The following is an 11,638-nucleotide window of genomic DNA, read 5'->3' as shown; positions in this document are numbered from 1 at the left end:
TCTTTGATGTCAAAAATTCACCCAATGTATGACCTCTTGTATAAGATTTAAATTGGGTGGTCATATCGTGGAAAAAGAATTGGTACTTAAAAGGGATGGTAGCCCTGAAGAAACCCCCTCCACGGGTGAAACATGTTGGCTCTTTAATCCCTTGCTAACCAACAACCACCAGTGAAGCTAAGTACACAATAATACTCTTTAAAACTATTTATTGTTTTAGAATAAACTAAAATTAAAAAAGTCAAAAATAGATAAAAATTAAGCACACACACTATATATTGACCCGATGAGGATCAGGTGCGTAAAGCCAGAGGACATGATGATGTGATCTTCTGGTGGCGTCTCTGAGGGTTTGAAAACAAATGTTACACTGTCCTTTCGGATACAAGGTTGAAAGGGTGAACTAACAGCTTCACCTTGGATAAATTAGTGATATTGCCTTGTAGAAATAACAAACTTGTATACAAGCCAGATATATCTCTTGTATAAGACAGCATTGGATATTCATTAAAAATTGGATATAATTGCAATACTGACCAATGTTTAATAATTCTAAATATTTTCCCACTCAGTTGAGAAAAAAGTAACACACAAACTATTAAATCCTACCCAATCTCCCTTTCTTGTTCAGACAATAATACGAGGGTCATTTCATAAATAATGCACACTATTTTTTAAAATTTACATGTTTTATTTTTTTTTTTAAGTATTTCTTTATAGTCCTTCAATATAGTCTCCTTGCTTTGCAATGACCATGTCCAATGTCTGGGAAGCTTCATTATTCCATCCAAGACACTGTTTTTGTTCAGTTGCCAAATGGCTTGGGTACCGGTAGAAGAAAGCTCTTCCACAGATACAAAACAATGTCCACGCATAGGTTGTTTCACTTTGGAAAAAGGTCAAAGTCTGGTGGACTCATGTCTGGACAGTAGGGAGCATTAGGTAACACCTCCCAGCCATATTTGCGTAGTTTTTCAATGATGAGTAGAGTGCTCCATCTTCCCTACGACCAAAAAAATTTCGACAAACTCAATCAAAAGTCAAAAAAATGATGATTTTTGCTTATGATCATAAAGGCATCATCATCACAAACAAAGTTCCATGTGGAAGAAGTGTCACAGCAGTGTATTATCGTGATTTGTTTGCAAAAAATGTGCAGAAAAATGCACAAAACTTGACCTCAGTTGCTCTTGGCTGGGCCACTCATTCTTTATGACAACGCTCGCCTGCACATAGGGAATGTCGTCATTGAAAAACTATGCAAATACGACTGGGAGGTATTATTACCTCATGCTCCCTACAGTACAGGCATGAGTCCACCAGACTTCGACCTTTTTGATTTATGAGGATAATCTCTTTGTTTAAACCTAGATTTTAAATCTTGAGCCTGAATTTTAAATTCTTCATAGTTTGCACAAATTCTCCTAAGCCTTAAAAACTGACTTACAGGGATGTTAAATTTTAAATGAAATGGATGAAAATTCAAAAAATGTAATAAATTATTTTTTTCTCAACTTACTTCCTATATAATGTTGTTATCGGTTTCAGTTGGGATTTAAAAATGATCAAGTCCAAAAATTATTTCCTTTGTTCATAAGTTATAGCGAATTGAAAATGAGAATCTAGTGTATTTAATCAGATACCAAATTGCTCCAGTTGTAGATCAGTTCCATCCCATATGAAAAGCACATCCACAGCTTAATCTTCTGAAAATATTCTGATGGATATAGATAGGATTTCTCAAATTTGTATATATAAGGTGGCTACAGAGGGGGGCCCAAAGTAGCCCCCATTGCCACCCCCGTATTTGTTGATAAAAGCCCCTTTATACCAAAAATAATTCTTTTCAATAACCAATTTTGCTAGTGATAACAAAAAATCCAATTTGAATCATTCCAAATCCACATCAGACAATATCTCAGAGATAATATTAAGAGCCCCCTCTTGAAGAATCCTGGTGTATAATGAGGTAACATCAAGGGTCACCAGTAAAGCAGAACCATAATTATCCTTATTTTCTTCCAAGATATGTATCATATGACTAGAGTCTTTTATAAAAGATGGTACTTTCTTCACTTCTTTTCTTTAAAAACAATCAATAAATTTAGATAATGGTTCCAGTATAGAATATTTTGTAGAAACTATAGGTCTTCCCGGAGGGCATCATATGTTTTTGTGAACTTTAGGTAAAAAATAAATTTTTGGAGTCTTAGGAGATGTCTCTTTCAAAAACAGCACCTCCTTCATTGTTATCATACCTAGTTTTACCGTTGGATCTACTAGTTTTTCAATCATATTCCTCAATTAAACTTTTGGATCCTCCTCTAGCATCACTTAGGAAGTAGCATCCATCAATTGTCTCATTGCTTAATTCTCATACATCTCTCACAATTGAATAATAACTTTTCCACCTTTGTCATCCTTAGAAATAATCAAATTAGAGTTCTTCGGTAATTCACATAGAGCCCCAAATTCATCTCTCGTCAAGTTGTATCTTCTTTTCTGTCCTTCATAATTCTCTCTAAAATCTTCCAATCTCTTAACACCAGATCCAAAAATGTCAATAAAATAGGATTTATAAGACCAGGAGGACGACAAACAACACCACCAAGGTGAAACTGCCTTCAGAACTGGAATAAAAATGTACTTTATTATGTAATATGTAAACAAAGGGCTGCTTTTACAAAGGCGTGCTAGAGGTTTTAGCACACGCTAAAATGCCATGCACGCTAGCCGCTACCGCCTCCTCATGAGCAAGTGGTAGTTTAGCGCACTAATCCAGTACGTGCGCTAAAAACGCTAGCGCACCTTTGTAAAAGGAGCCCAAGAAGACCTGTTGAACGTTGGAATGAGAACAAACGCCAGGAAGTTCTTTTTCACTCAGAGGGTGGTGGATACATGGAATGCGCTACCGGAGGATGTGATAAGCAGAAGCACGCTACAGGGCTTCAAAGAGGGTCTGGACAGGTATCTGGAGGACAAAGGGATTGAGGGATACAGATAGGAGTAGAGGTAGGTAATAGGGATAGGATTAGAGGATTAGAGGCAGTTACAAAATTAGTCATGGACACTGTTCAGGCAATTAGGCCTGATGGGCCGCCGCGGGAGCGGACCGCTGGGCAGGATGGACCTCTGGTCTGACTCAGCGGAGGCAACTTCTTATGTTCTTATGTTCTTACGTCACATTAGATTTTTTACCACATTTGGATGCATTTTTAAAGAAAGACCCCTGAGATAGGCAAGAGCCGAAACACTGTCAGTGTCGGGTCATACGTCTTGTTTACATATTACATAATAAAGTACATTTTTATTCCAGTTCTGAAGGCAGTTTCACCTTTGTGGATATTGTTGTTTGTCGTTGTACTTTTGGACTCCCTTTCTCTGTCTTCTGGTTAGGACCAGGAGAACACGATCTTGATGCCAGCTTACAGATCAATATATCAACTGTGGGAGAATGGTCACCAAAAATATAACTTTAATTGTAATTTCCTAATAAATTTGAAAAATTAAATTGAAGTATTTGGATCATCATTCATTAATGCATGACTCCCAGTCAGGATTTCGCAGTCAGTATAGTACTGAGACAGTTATAGTAGCCATCTTAGATTTATTATATAATTTGTTCAGCAAAGGTATTAGTGCACTCATTCTGCATTTGATCTTGCAGATCATATGAAATTACTGGAATGTTTAGATGCTAAGGTAATTCAGGATAACATTTATTCCTGGTTTCAGGGATTTCTTACATTGTGCTCTTATCAAGTTAGAGTTGATAACGTCTGTTCAGGCAAGTGGAATAATCCCGGTGGCATTCCTCAGGGCTCTCCACTTTCCCCTCTTCTCTTTAACATTTATCTTTCTTCTCTTGGTACAAGATTAGGTAATCTTGGTGTTAAATTGTTCATTTATGCGGACGACATTACAATAATAATTCCGACTCCATCTTCAATCTCTAATATCAGTCAAATTATTGAAGAAATACTCAAGATGATTGAAGGCTGGATGAAGAAATTTAAATTGAAGCTTAATCATGAAAAAACAAAATTTTTCTTTGCATCTCCTTGCCAAAATCAATCTGAGACTTCTTTGATTTTGAATGCAACCCTATATCCAATCTATTCTTCTATTATAATCTTGGGTGTGATGCTTGATCATAATTTAACCATGAAAAACCAGGTGGATTTGGTTGTATGGAAGGGTTTCCATATGTTATGGAAATTGTGTACATTGAGAGCATTTTTTTTTTACACTTCGGTGTTTAAACTACAACTTCAATCCCTTGTGTTATGTCATAAGAACATAAGCAATGCCTCCACTGGGTCAGACCTGAGGTCCATCATGCCCAGCAGTCCGCTCACGCGGCGGCCCAACAGGTCCAGGACTTGTGCAGTAATCCTCTATCTATACCCCTGTATCCCTTTTTCCAGCAGGAAATTGTACAATCCTTTCTTGAACCCCAGTACCATACTCTGCCCTATTATGCCCTCTGGAAGTGCATTCCAGGTGTCCATCACACGTTGGGTAAAGAAAAACTTCCTAGCATTCGTTCTGAATCTGTCCCCTTTCAACTTTTCCGAATGCCCTCTTGTTATCTTATTTTTCGAAAGTTTGAAGAATCTGTCCCTCTCTACTCTCTCTATGCCCTTCATGATCTTGTAAGTCTCTATCATATCCCCTCTAAGTCTCCTCTTCTCCAGGGAAAAGAGTCCCAGTTTCTCCAATCTCTTAGCATATGAAAGGTTTTCCATACCTTTTATCAGACGTGTTGCTCTCCTCTGAACCCTCTCGAATAACGCCATATCCTTCTTAAGGTATGGCGACCAATATTGGACGCAGTACTCCAAATGCAGACGCACCATCGCCCGATACAACGGCAGGATAACTTCTTTCGTTCTGGTAGTAATACCCTTCTTGATTATACCTAGTATTCTATTCGCTCTCTTTGCGGCCACTGCGCACTGTGCCGTCGGCTTCATTGTCATGTCCACCATTACCCCCAAGTCCCTTTCTTGGGTACTCTCCTTCAATAACATCCCTCCCATCGTATAGCTGTACCTCGGGTTTCTGCTTCCCACATGTAGTACTTTACATTTCTCAACGTTAAACTTCATCTGCCATCTCGTCGCCCATTCCCCTAGTTTGTTCAAGTCCCTTTGCAATTCTTCGCAGTCCTCTTTGGTCCGAGCTCCACTAAATAGTTTTGTGTCGTCCGCAAATTTTATTATCTCACACTTCGTCCCTGTTTCTAGATCATTTATAAATATATTAAATAGCAGCGGCCCAAGCAACGAGCCCTGCGGGACACCGCTTGTGACCTTCCTCCAGTCCGAGTAGTGGCCCTTCACTCCTACCCTCTGTTTCCTACCCGCCAAGCAGTTTCCGATTTATCTATGTACGTCTCCTTCCACCCCATGATTCTTCAGTTTCCGGAGTAGGCATTCATGGGGCACCTTGTCAAAGGCTTTTTGGAAATCTAGATATATGATGTCTATGGGGTCTCCTCTGTCCATCCGTTTGTTAATTCCTTCGAAGAAGTGCAATAAGTTCGTTAGGCACGATCTCCCCTTGCAGAAACCATGTTGGCTGGTTATCAGAAGTTTGTTTCTTTCAAAATGTTCATCAATGTTGTCTTTTATCAGTGCTTCCAACATTTTCCCTGGAACGGAGGTCAGACTCACTGGTCTGTAGTTTCCCAGGTCACCTCTTGATCCCTTTTTAAAGATGGGCATAACGTTGGCTATCTTCCAATCCTCTGCAATATTGTCTGCCTTGCAGGTGTTTCAAAAAAACCTCTCTAGATAACGAATCATTCAGAATGCTGCAGTCAGACTTATATTAGGTCTGAAGAAATTTGAACACATTACCCCTTTTTATCAGGAGTTCCACTGGCTGCTCATAGAGGCAAGTATTATTTTCAAACTGGGCTGTGTTTGTTACAAAGTGTTCACAGGTCAAGCTTCACACTATCTAGTTGATTCTTTTCTTATTTTGACTCAAAGACTTTCTCGTAAATCTCGTGCTCTCTTTGTCTTTCCACCTATCAAGGGCTGTAAATTTAAAAGATATGAGCGAACTCTTTCCTACCAGGCAGCCATCTTGGATAAGGATTTCAAGTAATTATTACTGACCTCTATTTCTTATTTACATTTTAGAAAACAATTGAAAATCTATTTTGTTTTCCAGATTTTTGAGTAATTAATACCTAATCTGTGTCATAGGTTCTCTCTTTCCCATCTAATTGTAAGTTATTATTTAATCTTTTGTTAACTGCATAGAACTTTACGGTTATGCGGTCTATAAATTGATTTTTATGTTATGTTATGTTTGAAATGCATCGTATGAAGAAATTGGAACACAATTTAAATCCAGATTCAGTACTCTGCTCTACAAATAAGACAATTGAATGGATGATATATTAATGATTAGCGACACTGGTTCATTCATGTTTGTATATTGAGAATGACATTTTGTCACTATTTCCATCTCCTCGGATAACAATGGGAAACCATCCCATGTCATTCTTTAGTGTCTATCTCAACCTCAGTCCTTCTACACCAGCATTCTTTAATGCAAGGCTTGAAGGTCAGTGGTTAGGCCCGTTCATACTCTGATTCTTTCCTATCTCCTTAAAAAATGACATGGGGATGATTTCCCATGATTATCTGTGGGAACTGAGATGGTGACAAATTCTGACATGATGTCATTCTCTATCCCAAACTACTTTTGCTCCCATGGCCATGTCCTCTTTTGAGTTGGGTGCTATGAAATTTGGGCAGTTATAATTTGATTCTCCTGGCTACAGTCACTGAAGCTATCAATAATTCAACAGACTAAAATAAATAGCTCCAAACTGATATCTTGCAAACACTTTGGGCTCTTTTTATGAAGTTGTGCTAGGGTTTTAACCGCATGCACAAAATTACCACGCATTATAGTGCATGGTAGCCGAAAATCTACCGCCTCCTAAAAAAGGAATTTAACACACGCTATTGTAAAAGGAGCCCTTTGTGTAGGAAAAAAGAGATATTTAGATAATTTTCATAGGACCGTCATATCTTATGGATAATCCAGTCACTTCATACTTCAATATTTTTTACTTATAATTATATAGTATCAAACTATGTACTTATCTTCATATATTGCAGTCCGATAAAACACTATCAGGCTTCCAACATTATGCTATGTTTTGCCACTGCGGCTGCTTCAAGGAATCACATTATTTTCACTCCATTTCCTTATTTATTTTTCATTCTGCAATTAGAAGAAAAAATATCAGAACTTACTCACAAACGGTATTTTATTTCCTATATTCACTTACTCTGTATCCTACATTCATTAATCCAGTCTTCTGCATACTCTGCTATATCTCCAAAGATGGCGTCGTCAGCGTCTAATATCAATTACTATATGGTACTGAGCAACCAATCATTAATCACTCAGATCAGTGACAACCAATCAAGTTTTTCATTGAGACCCCACGGGAAACAATGCCCAATTCAAAAATCCACCGTTGTTCTCTGTAATTCAGCTTCTTCCCTGCGGGCTCTCAGTGAAGAACTTGATATGAAATTTGGACACACACTGTTATAGACTAGTACATAACAAGATGCATGCATATTCAAATTGGTGTAAATTAGTGCCAATTAATACTCATTTACTGGCACTAATTGGCTCATTAATCAATTCAGTTGGGTGCACATCTTAGATCAGTGCCCCAAATATCGACATCCAATTGTGGTCACCATATTATATATAGAATCAGAGGGATAATGTATTACCATATTCATTCTTCATGAGCTTCAATTTCCATTTCTTGCCACGTAAAACCATTCTCTTGCAATAATGAATTTCTGGATTTGGACAGATGAAGCACATTGAGCACGTTCCTCCTAGAATGTCAACTCAAAACAATAGTAACATAAGTTGAAGCCAAATTTTAGAAAGGACATCTGTGATGGCAGAAGCCTAATTTGTTATATGAATGTGACTGTTGTCCTTGAGGGGGATCATCATTTTCTGAGCATCTTCTGCCCTCTAATTTACCCCATTGTATTCTATATAACATGTTTATGTCCTTTAATTCACCCTGTGTTACAATCTTTTTTTTTTTAGTAATATTCTTGTGTATCATGCCTGTTTTTGTCTAAATAATGCTATGTACACATGAACAATACATGTTCATTAAAGATGTACGAGTGTCCCGGCTGTTTTGGACAAACAGGATGTGAGTCATGAACATTATTTAGATGGGCTGTGGAACTTAGAAGTTGGAGTTTCACCTGTAGGGCAGACAAGGATTCTATGACCCTGCATCTGCTGGACAGATAGGAATTCACCCTGCACAAGGATAGACTTAGATATTGAGATCAGGATGATGAAGTATTGTCATTATTTGATATAAATAAATTGATATAAATAAATTATTTGTGAAGTATCTCTGCCAATACAAAATCCATCTCTGAATCTGGATGTCCATGTTACATCTTGTTACCGTGTATCATCTAGGCCGGGCCGTGTCCAAGCGGGAGTGACCGAAAGAGCCCAGAACACACGGTGCTGACCGAGCGGATTATCAGTACTGATTGGAGTTGGTGGATCAAATGAAAAGCACCCAGTTTTGCTTCCAAAACAAAGTTCTTTTATTCCAATAGGAACTTCCACTTTCACAACCCTCAATTGCCTTCACAATTCCAAAAGAAAAATAAAATACATGAGAAAATGATGTCCAGGCTCTGGTTATGTCCAGTACGAACATTCATTTTACAAATAGAAACATCCAAACTATGAACAGGGCAAAACAAGAGACATGGAATTCTGTGGGGCAGCAGAGGAACATATATTATATAAAATGGCCCCATATGTGGCCATGCAGAGGAGTACTCAAAAAATCACCCAAAGTGGTTCAAAGGATACTACCTATTCAATATGTGCAAACACACCACTTCGTAGGAACAGTGCCTCCACTAGTATTACATTGTTCTATATAAGAAATAAACTTGGGAAAAGGCCTCAGAATCGGAGCCTACGCACAGTCTTGATCATAGACTGAGAGTGTCAGCGTAGTTATTTTTAGCTCCTTAGCTCACGTCATTGGCCAAAAAACCCAAGAATATATTATACATATTTTAAATCTTTTTAAATAATTTTTATTAATATTTTTGATACTTTTAAATCATTTTCAATATATATTTTAAATGCTTTAGTCTTAAATAAGTAGATGCAACTATTCCTCAGTAATGAAAAACACCAGCAACTGAGCACTTATCTTGATCTTATGTACTTCAGTGTTGCCTCAGCTTCAAGTGTTACATTGTTTGCTGTTAAATTGTTGCCACTGCCGTTTCGTGGATGCAGTATTTTACTCCACTGCTTCAGGGCCAACGGCAACAGTAATAAGCATCTAAAATACAATCCAATAAATAAGAAATTACTTCTATAGTCAAAGCAACTACCAATTCTGTAATAGTAGAAAAAGAGAACTTACTGTTTCAGCTGCCAGACGTTTTTCAAACCGGGACAAAATGGCACCGGCATACACTTTATAATAGCACAATAACGTGCTGACTAGAGACGTTGGAAAAACGTGCTGACGTCAGACTACCCAACATTAACCCTTAAGGGATGCAGAGGAGTAGCCTTGTGGTTAGAGCCGCCTTCTGTGCACTAGGACACAGATCCAAAGATTGCCAGTTCATGTCCCACTCTAGCTTTTAGTAATTTTTGTTTCTTTTGTTTTGCTTTAAATATTAAATTCTGAGCTCTTCAAGGACAGAAAAATATCTACTGTGACTTTCCTTATTCCATTCAGTGGAGAAACTGTTCATTCAGAACATTTTTCTGTAACCTGGACGTGCCGAGTACCAGTTCTAAATACTGATGTCCATCTGTCATCAATCAGAGCTGGACATTCATATATTCATCTTTTGGCTCTTCTCTATTCCCACCCAAAACATACCTAGACCATGCCCCCCAGTGTTGTAATAAATGCCTAGTCTGTAACTATCTTTAAATAAGACTGCTATGCAGGTTAAGAGAAAAGCTTAGTCCTTCTTTACAGTGGCATAGTAAGGGTAGGAGGTGCCCAGGGCAGTGATGCCCCCCTGTGCCCTCCTCTGCACCCCCCTGCTCCTTCCCCACTCCCCATGCCACATTTGCATCTTCCCTCCATACCTCTTTAAATCTTCGCTAACATGAGTAGCTTCTCCGGCCTGCTGTTCGAGCCCACGTTGGCTTTCCCTCTGATGTCACTTCCTGGCCCTGTGACCAGGAAGTGATTTCAGAGGGAAGCCAGGCCAGCAAGAGCAGCAGGGCAGAGACGTTGCTCCCGCTGCTGAAAATTTAAAGAAGTACGGCAGGCAGGTGGAAGAGAGGATGTGAGCATGACATGGGAGGTGGAGAAGTGCCGGCGCCCCAACCAAGATGGTGCCCAAGGTGGTCCATGCCCTTGCATCCCCTTCTACGCCAGTGCTTCCTTAACTTTTTGAAGACCCCTTTTACAAAGCTGCAATAGTGATGCTGCTGTGTGCTGTGGTAAGTGCACCGAAGCCCTTAGGAATTGAATGGGCTTTGGCGCATTTACCGAGGCAGCATTGCTACTGCAGGTATGTAAGAGGGTCCCTGAGGTGTACTAAATCCAGTAGCGTAGAAAGGGTGAGCGGTACCTGGGGTGGTGGCGCCCCTCCCCCTGCCCTCTTCCCCACCCTCCCCCTGCCGCATGCACACCCCCTTCCCTTTCCCTGTACCTTTTTAACTCCTCCAGCGTGAGGTTGATGCTCTCTGGCATCGGCGCTCTCTCTGATGTCACTTCCTAGGTACAGGTCCCAGAAGTGACATCAGAGAAAGCACCGATGCCGGCTCAGGCAGCAACCTCATGCCAGGGAAGTAGAAAAGGCAAGGGGCACACACGCAAGCAATGGAGAGGAGCGGGAAGCGGGGGGGAGGGGGGAGGTAGGGGGGTGTTAGAGAGGAGGAGGGTTGCTGCGTCCTTAGGAAGACTATGCTCAAGGCAGACCACCCCTTCCGCACTCCCCTTACTTCGCCATTGACTGAATCCATGAATATTTTGCAATGCATGTTTTCAATGAAGGTCAGTGCACTTTCCCGGATATACATATATTATATTCCTCTTGAGTAATATTTGATTATTATAGTGCAACCCTCCAGGGATCTGTTCCCACAATAGCCTACCAAAAAGTCCATGAAAAGGCAAAATTGAATATATTGCATCACTTCCTGGAAACACACTTCTTACTAGAAAGAAAGAACAGGCTGGAGCAGGGGTGCCCAACGCGTCGATCGCGATCGACCGGTAGCTCAGGAAGGCAACGTGAGTCGATCCCAGAGCCCATCCCGGGCTCTGTGATAGACTCGTGTTGCCGTCCCGATCTACCGGGCCTATCAGCCTTCCTCTCCCCGACGTCAAAGACACCGACGCCGGGCATTAGGCTGTTTTTGTCATTTCTGGGGGGGAGGTGGGGGCGTGGTGGCGGCAGCAGCAACAACCTGAAAAAGAAATCATCCTGGCCCGGATCGGTGTCATACTCCGGAACTTCTACCTCTTCCAGCAGCCCTCTCCCTTCTACCTGCTTCCGGTCACACCCCCTGCTCCGCGGCTCTCTTCGGCAACTCAGCAGCAGAG

The sequence above is a fragment of the Geotrypetes seraphini genome, chromosome 1 (genome assembly GCF_902459505.1).
Source record: "Geotrypetes seraphini chromosome 1, aGeoSer1.1, whole genome shotgun sequence".
NCBI classification, from domain to species: Eukaryota; Metazoa; Chordata; class Amphibia; order Gymnophiona; family Dermophiidae; genus Geotrypetes; species Geotrypetes seraphini.
The sequence above is the reverse complement of the archived record's forward strand: the minus strand, read 5'-3'. Positions refer to the sequence as shown.